General features: G+C 35.9%; 1 long non-coding RNA gene across 1 annotated transcript; it reads left to right on the top strand.

Annotated features, from left to right (window-relative positions):
• The first annotated feature begins 1,001 nt into the window (after positions 1-1,001).
• Positions 1,002-11,943, top strand: LOC140683979 (uncharacterized). The gene is made up of 2 exons (XR_012055705.1): positions 1,002-9,899; positions 10,500-11,943. It is a non-coding gene; the product is annotated as an uncharacterized lncRNA (long non-coding RNA).
• Positions 11,944-12,992: the final 1,049 nt, after the last annotated feature.

The following is a 12,992-nucleotide window of genomic DNA, read 5'->3' on the forward strand; positions in this document are numbered from 1 at the left end:
ACTGCTTCCTAACACAGACATACCTTCGAAGTGCTAAGTCTTCCATCAATCAATTGCAAAGTCATTAAATTTACAAATATTGTTCATGGGCTGCTACTGGGTTTGTAACTTTTATTTAAAAATAAGAAATAAAGAAAAGGTTATATTTTCTTCCTTTCATAAGCTGCTAAATTTGTGTCAGGTACAACTGAATAAACAGGGTCTCACAGTGACATCCAGGCAGTGGTGTATCAGAGCTGACACTTGTTTACATATCTTGAGAGGTCTTTATCCTCAAGACAATCTCTTCTGCAATTTGGATCATTGTCTGAAAATCCTTCTGTGAATCAAAACAAAAGAGATTCATGCTTTAGAAAAAAGAGTTAATGTTAGAAGGAAAAGTATTAAGATCCAGGAACATCATTGATGGAAAATTTATTGGTGTTCCATTGAGGACCTTGATATAAATATCATAGACATCATTGTGAGGGATCACCAGTTCAATGGAAGATTGCGATTGGAGCAAAATAGAATACTGTCGATAACTACAGTGTTGAAGGAGAATAAAAAATAGTTGTATCAAGTGCAGTGTCATTATATTAGAGGACAATAAAGTGGTAGCTAAATCAGATGCAAGAGAAAAAAAGAAGCAAGAACTAGCTGTAATAGTCTATCAGGTAACAACACTCCCTCATGAAGCAATTACAAACCTACTATGTATCAGATAAAATTACTTCAGTAGAAACAGTAGAAACAGATAGATACTAATGTCTTTGTACAAGGACCCCTAAGTTTAAAATTTTAATTTGTATTTAAATCCTACAAACTGCTGAAAATATTCTTGTATTCTAAGACATTTTGCAGGATTCTTTTTTCTGAGAAGCAGATTGTTGCACTATGACATGACTTGGAGTCCTGAGATTCTTTTCTTGAAGAAGTAGAATTTCCCATGTTGAAATACCAGTTGAATTCCTCTATTAGGGAAAAAGAACTATAATATAAAGGAATATATATATTTGATGTGTAGATTGTTGAAGACAAATAAAAACCATAGATCATGTGCTGGAGGCAAAGGGATAAGAAGAGAACCACTGATAGAAATTATCAGTATCCTCATCACTATCCTCCTTTGCTTTCCATCTGCTGGCCCAAATAATCTGCTGGCCCAAATAATTTAAAACTGTAATAAAAAGTAAACACGTATGTGCTAATTCCATGTAGGAGAAAACCACCAAAAAAGAACATTAATAGTGGTTAGGTCTTCTGTCACTGGTTGTGTATCCTTATCCCTTCACCCTTAGACCAGAAAACCCCTGTATGCCAAGTACGAGTAAACAAAAGACACAGTCAAAAATACGTGGAGTACGAATTAATTATCAAATTAGAACTCTCATTATTCATTTGTAAACAAAATACTTGGAGTCAAAAAGAGCTAATGTTTGAATTTCAGTAATGAAGACACAGCCAGTAAGAGTGACATCTTCCACCTACACAGCCTTGTCAGCTTTGGTGCATCGAGAGTATGCATAATTCAGAGCTCTACAATAACATTTCTCTCCAATAGGTTTCTAGTCTGTCTAACATCAAGCCAGTATCAGGAGGTTAGGAACTACTGTCATGCTTGAGGTGAGTCATTTGCTGCTGAGATTTTGAAATTAAGGCTATTCATTAACACATATTTTTGGCACCCTGTATCATAACCCAGAACTCTAGTAGATAGAATTTCTCGGCTTACCCAGCAGAAACTTCACTGTTCCCTGCATACTCACTGTGGCATCCCTCACAAGACAGAATGAATTGTGTTTGTTCAACAGAGCAAAGCCTTCAGGACAGCCCAAATTGTCAGTGTCTCAGAGAAATTCTTTGGAGTTATCTTGCCATGAACATTTTATCTTTTTTAGAGGTAGGGGACTTTTCCTCTTGTGAACAAACCTTATTGTTCCTTGATTTGGAACAACAAGGTTCAGAAAGGGAATATGTTTCAAAGAGCTGCAGCCTGTAGGCAAGTGGACAAGCAATAAAATCCTGCTTATTCCCACCTCAACAACTGTTGACACTAGTTGAAGTCAGGCAGACACCTATGCTAAGTGATTTTTTTTAGACGGCGTATTATGTTGCATGCAAATAATAAAGCATTGCTACAAAACTCGGAAATAGTTTTCATTGCTAACTTCTGAATACATAATCATAGAATCATAATTATATCATTTGTATTAGAAGGGACCTTAAAGTTAATCTGGTTCCAACTCCCCTGCCATGGGCAGGCATACCTTCCCCTAGACCAGTTGCTCAAAGCCCCATCCAACCTGGTGTATTGCCCCTAATTAATTTGTAAAACCTGTTGCACTTTTTTGTCTCTGTTTACATTTCTTTCTCTTTCATGTCTTTTCTTTATCACAATATTTTGTGGTACTTATTTTCTCATTTTTCCCAGAATTAAAACTTCACAAAGTAGTCCAGAGGAGACAGGATTAACTGAGTACTAGAAATACTGTAAAGAAATATTTTAAACCCAAGCAAGTAAATATTTTTCAGATTTGAAATTATATGAATGTATATCTACTGAAAATACTTTGTCAAACACGGCATGGAGTAGAAAATATTGAATAAAAGGTACATTTTGTTTGGACTCAAATGTTGTGATATTTAAGACATTCCACATTTTAGTTTATTTTATTTTGTTCTAAAATTGTCTAATACATTATTTCACAAGCATTAACATAAAACTTTTATTGGAAGCTACTAATTACTCTTTTCAGCTAACCACATGGGGCCATAATTAAAAATGGTAATCCATTTCAAAATGTACATGCATATAATGAAAACATAATTTGAATATATTGTCTGATAACTGGTTTTTAATACTTAAGCTTAAGGAAATAGCTATATTTTCTAAAAAAAAAATGCTCAGAGAGCATGATATTTCTCGATGTTGCTGTTGTTCTCTGCTATCCAGCAGTGAAAACAATAATTATTATGAGTTCTTCATGTTCTTAGGGTTGGCATTGGTATTTGTTTGCATGAAGAATGCAACCATGCAAATGCACAGTAGCACTTTAGAGGAAGAGAGGCTGCCAAAGTCTCTGGTGAGGCTTGCCAAAAAACCACTCACAGTAGGGTGTCTCTACTAGCTCTCTCTGTGTATATAGGTCCTGCTCTTAAGGATAATCACCTGCTACTGAATAGAACTATTCATTGAGGCTGAGGGAGTGTCTGAAACAGTCTTAAACCTTTCAAAATTGCAAAGTTGCCAACATTCTCTTTTTCTCAGGAGTCTCCTGATTCCTGGTTATGTTGGTCTTGGTGCCATGTTAATATTATCAATACTACTAATCCAACCAGCCTTGGAACTGGAGTCAGCTTATAGCCGGGCAGGTAAAATTTGAGATTTTGGTGTTTTTTTTTTTTTTTAAGTTGCATCTTTACATCTGTCTATGGAGGTATGTCCTCAGTCTTTCATTGTATGTTAAAAAAAAAAAAGAAAATCCAGTCTTCGCAGAAACTTCTGTTCTGCTCATGCTGTCATCCTTTTTTTATTTTATATGAGACAAGGCTAATTGAGCCCAGAATGAAAAGGGTATGGTGAACTCAGATATATGTCATTCAGCTGAGCGTAAGTAACTAGTTCCCATGAATAAATTCTTGTTCTGATGTTAAAGAATTCAGATGAAAAGAGTGAGATGCTGATTTTGAGAACCTACACACCTTGGAGGAATAAACACCAAAGGGAATTATTTTGAAAAGTGATAAATTGTACTTCCTGTCTTTTGAACTGTAGTCTGGCAGTTAAACATTGGTCTACTAAAGATATTTTTAAATTTTGGAGCAATTGATTCCTCCTCCATACAACAGTCACCTAAATCACTAAGCTTTGTGACCACCTGAGACTCCATCAACAATTTGGTGAGGACAGTTGCCAAAAAATATTTGCTTTGGCTCTTTAAATTAAGCCATTGTAAGCAGAAAAGACCATAGAAAGTTTTCTCTGTCTGTCCTTCGAGTGGGACAGAAATTAAATTATTTCTCTATATCAGAATAGAAATGTATTGCTTATGCCTTTTGGTTGTGAGGACAATAGTTCTAGAAATAATGACCTGAAATAACATCATATTTAACTCTTCCTGTGAAAAACTAAGAAGGAGTTACCCATAAACTTTCTTTCTGTTCTAATACCCTACCTCTTGCTTCATGGAGGTCCTACATCTGCAGGCAGGTGGAACATCCTCTTTTCTGTGGCTGCTGTAAAATTTATGGCTAATAGTGGCTCAGGGCTGGTAGCAGGCCTTCAGCTTCTGTGAAGAACAATTCTGAGCATTAAGCAGATGTAAAAAAAAACCAACATAGCAGAGTTTTCATACTTTACTGGAGTAGCAGAAAGCTCACTGACTTAGAATTCCCTGATTAAGCCTGGACTTTATCTGGGCAATAGGCATATACATTCAGTAGCCATGGCTGAACAAGTATGCCCACTTTTAGCAGTAGTAAACTTTAAGCCTCACAGGAAGGCATTTTATAGATTTAGGTACAGTGAGGATTAACAAGTGCTGAAAAGAGATGACTTAGATAATGATCTGGGCTGCAGTCAAGTTTGGGCTTCTAAATCGTAATTTAGACTAACCTTAAGTGATCCCTAAGTTCTCTGTTTCATTTTAGACCTAAATCTTATATTGAGTCTGGCCCATAAATTCTAGTTCTTTTTTAGATCTGGCTTGTGATGTTAGGCACTTAAAAAGATTTTTTCCTTTGAGCTGTGAACTTTTTTCCTTTTTTAATGTTTCTGAATGGAAAACATCTGTGATGATTTATATATTTTTGTAGTAATCCCCTAATTCATTAGGAACTGTTTCTCCATTCAGAGGATTACTATGTAAATATATGTGCATAAATCTAGGGAAGTTTACTTTTAAAAGGGACAGACACTTGGATTTTAGAACCATTTTTATTTGTAGTGTTGTTTCCAGCTATGATAAATAAAGGTCTGAATTGCAGCAGAAAATGTAGAAATCAAGACCGTTATCCTGCTCTGAATTCCAAGTGGGCAGGAGGTTTGCTGACAGTTCAGTGCAGGATCAGAGCCTTAAAATCTGAACTTACAAGGGCGAACTTTTTTATTCTGCAGTGTTCAAATGGACTGCTTAAAAACCCTATAAATGCTTCATCTAGACAGCAGGGCACCATTTCAGGAACTGATTGCCCATTATAGTGCTGACAATAAAACAGGAAAATACCCTAAGGGAGAAGGAGCAGGGCCTTATGACTTTCCCATTGAACTGAATGTGAAACTTATAATTTCGTGGCCCCATTTTGCAGAATGTGTCAGATTTCAGTGGCCATGTCATTATGCTCCTAAGTCTCTTTCAAGGAAATCTGAAATGCGAAGACTTAATACAGTGGAAAATGGGAGAAAATCATGGCATAAATCTGAGTTAATATATACTAAAGAATATATATTTTTTCTTTATATTGTCTTCCCTCTCCCCCAGAATTAATCAGCTAGAAGTAATCTTTTGATTTAAATTTTCTGTGCTAGATTGTGAAAATGTGCTTGCAATACAGAGAAGTGAACATGTCTGTTTAAAAGATCTTTTAGGGTTATTTTTTGTCAGAGATATTTTTAAAGAATCTCTGAAACAATATATTCAGGGAGAACAAATCAGACTCATGTACAAACTCATGCATTTTCCCTTTGTACATCACAGCCAAGAAACCAATATATATACTGTGCCTCCCCATGCTGAATCTTCTCCATGAAACTTGCAACACTTTGGTAGCAGAGAGCACCTGTCTGGATAATGTGAAGGGATAAGGGAGTATGTTAAACAAGGGCAGAGGGAATTGGGGAGGGATGCAGGAGACACAGATCTAATTGAAGCAAAGCATTTTATTAATCTAGAGCGCTGTCTCTAGGCATGCCTAAAATCTAAATAATGATACTGAACTTCAAAGGCCCTATTCTACATTCCTTGTGCACTCACTACTCCTGTTTAAGTCAATGGAACTTCTAAGTGTATAAAAATGCAGAATCATACTGTGAATAAGATGTTAAGAATCAATTAGTGATAAAATGCTGCTTTACAAGGAAAAAAAGGACAAAAATCTCACTATCTGTTTGTCAATTCTTTCCTATCTATTAGTAGTAGCATGAGTAGCTTGAACATCAAGGTGTGTGATTTTGACCCTCTGGAGAACCATCTAAATGCCTGGATTGCATTTGAGACTGTATTTTTTTCCAGATTATTTATTCCACTAGTCTATTCTGCTGCTGTTGGACAGTCAGTTTGCGTAGCACATCAAGGATAGTACAAAGTTGTGCAGCTTCTCAGGTGGGCTCGGGATTTAGCTTGTGTGTTTTAAAACTCCTCTGTTGTTTCAGCACTTTGCATATTGAATTATGTTAATTTCACTAAATAAACATTAATAACTTGATTATTTCAATGGTTTCATGCTTTGAAGCTGTAACGTATTCTGAAAGTGATAATTATTAATTATAATATGTACTATTGTAATTTTATTTTTATTTTTTAAAAGTTAAAGAGACATTTATCCTCTCTTCCTTAAAGGCATGCACTTAGAGAGAGCCAACCCAGGTCTCTATGTGCCTTTTCAAGGGCTATCCATGAGGAAGTCATTTACTGAGACAGGGGACACTGTGGGAAGTACTGTTGCACCCAAAGCCCAATTATTATTTTCAAAACCACATATCCAAGGTATTTCTCATTTTTGCCTTCCTCTAGCAATATCATCAAAATGGACAACCTAACACTTTGCTCTCTGAACAGTGGAAAAAAGTTTTTTGTCTACTTTCATGAGTAATTTAATGTATTAGGTAGAATGTAACCACTGAAAATTCTGCGGACCACCATACTGAGCATGATGTCATATGGTCTGGAATGCCCTCTTGGTCATCAGGGATCATCTGTCCTGTCTGTGCCCCCTCCCAACCTCCCTTACACACCCAGCTCCTTGCCAGCGTAGCAATACAAACAGCAGGAAAGGCCTTGGCTCTGTGCAAACCTTGCTCAGCAATAACAATAACATTTCTGTATTATCAATCCTGTGTTCAGCACAAATACAAACATAACCCCATATCAGCCACTGTGAAGAAAGCTAACTACTCCAAAAGCAGCATAGTGTAATTCTTAATAGCATTTAAGTATTAAAATTAGCATGAAAATTCTGATATTGATTTAAATTTTAATTTTTTTGTGGCAAATTGTTTTAGAACCCTTTCCTAGCATTAAAGAAGCCTAGTTAGCCTGCAGAGGTTGGCGTAATACATTGCTAATAATTGGCTGCTTTTTATAAAAATAGTATTTCATGGAGAAATGGGAGTTCATCCAAATCAATAGACTTTCCGAGAAAATGTCTTTTAATTAAATTGATTAGGTTTTGCAATCACAACATACAGGAGGAGAAAGTATTAAGATTTATTTGCTTTGTTTTATAACAAAACCAAATTAAACCAAAATTGCTTTCTATATGAACCAATGTATTTGGTGTCCAGGCACAGGTAGTGGGAGCTCCAGGGACCTCTGTGAGGACTGCCCAGGGCTGCCCCAGGCTGCACACAGCCGGATCCAGGTGGCTCCAACACACCCACACAGGGCACAGAGCAGAGGTGGTCTCTGCAGCCACGGGGTCTGTGGCTCCTTCGGAAAGACATGTTTAAGAAAGGGTAAAAAGTGTTGCACAGCAGCTGTGTGAGAGAGGAGTGAGAACATGTGAGAGGAGCAACCCTGCAGACATCCAGGTCAGCACAGAAGGAGGAGATGGAGCTGCTCCAGGTACTGGAGCTAACACTCCCCTGCAGACCCTGGTGAAGACTGTGGTGAGACAGCTGTGCTCCTGCAGTCTGTGGAGGACCACAGGGAAGAGAAGATCCACAGCACTCCATGCCAGGGCAGGTGGATGTGTCATGGAGAAAGATGAAACTGCTGGAGAGCCACACTAGAACAGGAGAAAAGCAGGAGGAGAAAGGAGTGACACAAAGGAGCTGCTATGGGCTGACCCCACCCCTCCATTCACCACCTCATACACTGCTCAGCATGAGGAGGAGGTCCGATAGTCAGGAACAAGGAAGAGAGTTTGAACCTGGAAAAAATGGGGAGTGGAAGGGAGGGGGATTGGTTTGCTTTTGTTTCTGAGTAACTGAGTCTATTTTTAATTGGCAGTAAATTAAACTTCCTCAAGTAAAATCTATGTTGGCTGTGATGGTGATGCCTTGTGAAGGCTGTCCTAGAACAGACTAGACAGAGCTAAAGAATAAAGTAAGGATTTGTTAAGAGGCCTCAATAGATCCACCTTGGGCAGCACAACCCAAAATGGCCACAAAATGGACAACCAGTCACAGGGGTCTTACAATTTTATAAGTTCCGGTCCATAAGCATATTGGAGTTAATTGTCCAATTACAGCCCATGAAGTCCCATCCTTCTTGGTTTCTCTTTTCTGTCCACTGTTGTTTATGCTCTTGGGCCTGAGGTCTGTATTAGCTGTCCTTGGGTCCCCAGCTATAGGAAGAATTGTTTTGTCTACCTATTCTGTAAAGAGAACTTACTAGCCCCTAATACAAAGCCTAGACTTACACACTAAAGCAGAACAGAATCTGAAAAATATAAAAGCTAAAACCTGAGGCATCAGTTTCTGAGTAACTGAGTCTTTTTTTAATTGGCAATAAATTAAACTTCCTCAAGTAAAATCTGTGTTGACTGTGATGGTAATTGGTGAATGATCTTGTCTTCATCTCAACCTATGGGACTCTTCATCTTATTTTCTTCCTCATCCTGCTGAGGAGATGAAGTCAGAAAGTGGTTGTGTGGGCACCAGGCAGCCAACCAAGGTAAGCCCACAATAAAATTCAATATTTTTGTCTTAAAAAAAAAGGGGGGCATTTGTTCTAATTTCTATGATTCTAGGAAAGTTTTTCTTTATTAATAAAAAAATAAAATCTAAATTATCTTTTTTTTCTCTCTTTTTTTTCCTTTTCCTTTCCCCCCTGAATGTCTCTTCTTCAGCATTCTATAAACAGCTTGTTATTCAATTATTCATGTGCCTGCACTTGGGAATTTCACTCTGGTTTCAGACCTCTGTTGCCTTCTTCACAATAGAGGGCAGAGAATCGTATCTCCAATCTTCAAATTTCAATGGTCTTCTATATGCCATTGAAAGAATGAAAAAAAAATGTTTTCCCTTTGCTCTCAGTGAGCAGCTATTGTTTCACCAACCTTTTTCTTCTTAGTGTAAAACACACTGGAAAAGTATTGGAAAGTGCTTCTTTACCAAATGCTTTTTTCTACAAACTTTTTCTCAGGGGAGACAAGAGAAGTAAAGAAGCTGCTAATGTTACATTTCTGAAATATTTCCGTAAGCAAAACATCTAAGAATAGTACAGCAGTATTTGTTAGCCAAAAAGGCAATGTGGAACTAAAACAGTCCCCTGGACTGAATATATTATTTTACTATCACAGCTGACATTTCTATACTTGATTTTTTTTTAGGTACAACCTGACCAAAAGTTTTTATGCAGTAGTTAATATAATTTGCACATTTAAACAATCCTGTGAAGCTAATGAGTCAATTTCAATGGGTGAACACATTCTTTGGTCTCTGCTGCAACTGAAACTTATTTAATAAAAAAGACACTTTATCTACAGGTAACTTCAGCATCACTAATGGAGACTTATTAATGTCATGTGGTAGAAAACTGGGACGGAGGAAGTGAAAAAATGATCATTACCTTTTAAACTACAAAGAATATATAAGGAATACCAGCAGCGATGCCAGTGCATCCAAAACATTTTATCAAGACTGATGTATTTCTTGGCTATATGGAGATTACAGTATAGAGTGAAATTTCCATGAGGGTAAATTGGAGAAGACTGGATGCTGGGAAAGAAGTTCCGTCAGAGAAAAGTTGCCTGCGGTAGGTGAAATGCACGAGCAGAAACTGCTGTACTGAAAAGTTGTAGCTAAGGTCAGCAATGAGATTTTTTTAAAAGGTTGTTGGAGTTTTTCTCAGGCAGCAGTAGGTCACAAAAATTGAGAGCAAGGCTACTGGGGTCAGGTGCTGGGGAACAAAGTGCTAAGAGATTTTCATTGGAAAATTCTCGTGACGGCTTTCAGGGCCAGTAAGAATTCTAAACTTAGTCATTGCTGCTATAGAATAAAAGATTCACTGCAGATTAAAAAAAAAAAATCAGCTTATAATGCAGTTGCATTCCAATGAAATGTCTCTGTTTTTATTAATATTTGCTTAATGTCTACTAGCACAGTAGTTATGTTGTAGAGTAATAACTACTTAAATTATAAGACATAATACAATGTCACTACTAGATTTTTAAATTAATTTTTATGCTATTATTTAGATATATAAAGAAGTAATACTTATAGAGTTACTTTTTGGACATCAGACTACATTACAACAAGAAGATAACTAATTAAAGCTGGTGGTCTGTTGTTTTTGCTCTGCATTTTTCTATTAATTTTCCTTATTGAATGCTAGCCCAGATCTTTTTTTTCACAGATTACCAGTCTGAAAGAAGCATCTACTTGGAGAAAGAAAGAAGAAACCAGATATTAAAAAGGGGAAAGAATTTAAATATACCCAATGATACAAAGAACTAAGTGCCTTAGTCCATATTCACAATTCTTTAAATTCACGTCAATCTGCTTCACAGGTTGTTTGAGTAGTTGAAGGTGTGCATACTCTGGCTGTCTAGCATTGAGCACACTGATGATAAGGTCAGGGCTGAACTTCCTTGTTATTGTTTTTTGCATCCAGAATTAAGAAGTTTTTCATGGAAAATCTTTTTAGATACTCAGTAAAGAAGACACAGCATACCCTACTACCATCCTGGATAAATTGACACATTATACAGGTGTGCACAATTAGTGCTGAATATTAGATGCAGACACTGTCTGGAATTGTCTGGGACTTCTCACCCTACAGCAGAACATTCTAGACATTTGGATACAGAAATATACTCTGGTCCAAAGTACTTTCTAGCCTGCATTATTTGGAAAAATGAAGAATACTTCTTTTCAGAAAGTGTATTAAAGAATCCTATTAGAGAATGGTATTCTATTTTTCTCCCTTCTGTCTTATGAAGTCATAAAATATTTAATCTAATATTCAGTTTTTGTGGCACATCTGTTTTGAATTGCTTATGAGTTGCACAAAATTCTTGAGATGAAGAGTGCTCTAAAGAATATTTATTTACTCCTTATCCCAACTCAGGCCCTCAGAGAGAGGAGCTCTGCATTTCTCTACATGTTGTGACAATGTACAGCCAAAGGAGAATTTCAAAGCCTGGAGTCTGAGTAATTTCAATGGTTCACTCTGTCAGCTGTTTGAGCAGTTTGCCCAGATTTGTTAGATTTCTTTGCTGTAGAATCTAAATACTGTTACAGATGGAGTAACAGTTTCCTTAATTTTTTCATTGCAAAGAAGTAGTTCTTTTTTGGAAATATAGAATTTTAATAGCTTGTTCTTTTCAAAGAAAAACTAGCAGCAAAACTTGAGTTTAAATTATTGGCATTTCTACAACTGGAGGTTGTAAGTTCAATCATGATAGTTGAACATAAAAATTTATGCAATATATTTGAAGTTCTACACATTGTGCACTGATAAATATATTACTAAACAAAAACTACATGCATGACACAAAGTACACTTTAAAGAAGAATGTTTCTGTTCTTTTCTTTTGTGATACAAAATATAAAGAAATACCATTCATTTAATAATTTTTCAGCCTGCTTAAATGTCTTTCCTATTTATTATTAGACTTGCTATGAGAAGGAATTCTATACAATAAAAACATTTGTTCTCATTTTAATAAAGAATTCTTAAGTTATAACAGCACTTAATTCTAACTAATGTTGAATTAATACAAGTTTTTAAAAATTGTCTGGAATATGATGCCTTCTTTGTAAAATTTTTTCACATCAGTGATAAATATTGGACTTTTTTTTTTTGTTTTATCTTTTATTCTTTTATTTCTTTAAGAGCCTCAAATGTTATTGAAGGTCATCTGTAGCTGAAAAATATGAGCAAAAGTTTCTCCTTTCCTTTGTCCATGCACATCAACACACTGCATAGGAGCAGATGATTTTCTGTGACTCCATAGAGGATTTCATATGACTGTCATCTATCTCTTCGAGTGTTCAAGTACTTAATCCAGGTAGTATTATCAATTACTAGGAGTGGGTTTTATGTAATGAAGTCTTTCCCACATTCATAATGATATTGTTTGAATTGTTATTCATCTCTCATTCTGTTTTGTATCAGCTCTTCATATTCACTGATGTATTTTCTGATTTTACTCTTCCCACTGCTCATCAAAAAATACAATGCTACATTTTCAGTACTAGTAGCGTTTCTCTTCATTTAAGTGTTACTATTTATTGTGTTTGGCATAATTACTGTTGGAAGAAAATATTCATTAAAGTTCTCATTCCATACTTGTTAAACTTATACATTGAGATGTATATATGTGTGTATACATACACATTAAGTGACCATACATGGATTTCCAGCAATTCAATGAATACTAAGAAAATATGGGCATTATATAAAAGTAAATTTCTCAAAATCTGGATGAAAAACAAGTGCAGGTTTAAGAAACTGCTCACTGTAGAAATTACTAGAAAAGCTATGTTATTGATACAATTTATTTTAAATACTAATTGTAACCTTATGAGACCTGTTCATTAATGATCATTTAGAAAAAGAAGAAACTAGCCTTGAAAGAATTGAAACAAAATGAAAAATAGAAAGTTTTCTGGGATATCACAGTATTATTTTCAGTAACCTGCTGTCATCACTTTCTTTTTAAATCTCTGTTTTCTGTAGAATCACATTTACTTTTTTTATTCTGTATCTCTCTTTTTCCTCATTTGCCGACATAGCTAAATTTAACAGAAACACAAAATCAGAGTAAACAAAAGAATTACCCTCTTCTGTCTCAGCTTGGACAGTATCTGTAGCTGTTATTATAAATGTGAAAGTGAAGCTCCT

Source organism: Taeniopygia guttata, chromosome 1 (assembly GCF_048771995.1).
Source record: "Taeniopygia guttata chromosome 1, bTaeGut7.mat, whole genome shotgun sequence".
Classification (NCBI taxonomy): domain Eukaryota; kingdom Metazoa; phylum Chordata; class Aves; order Passeriformes; family Estrildidae; genus Taeniopygia; species Taeniopygia guttata.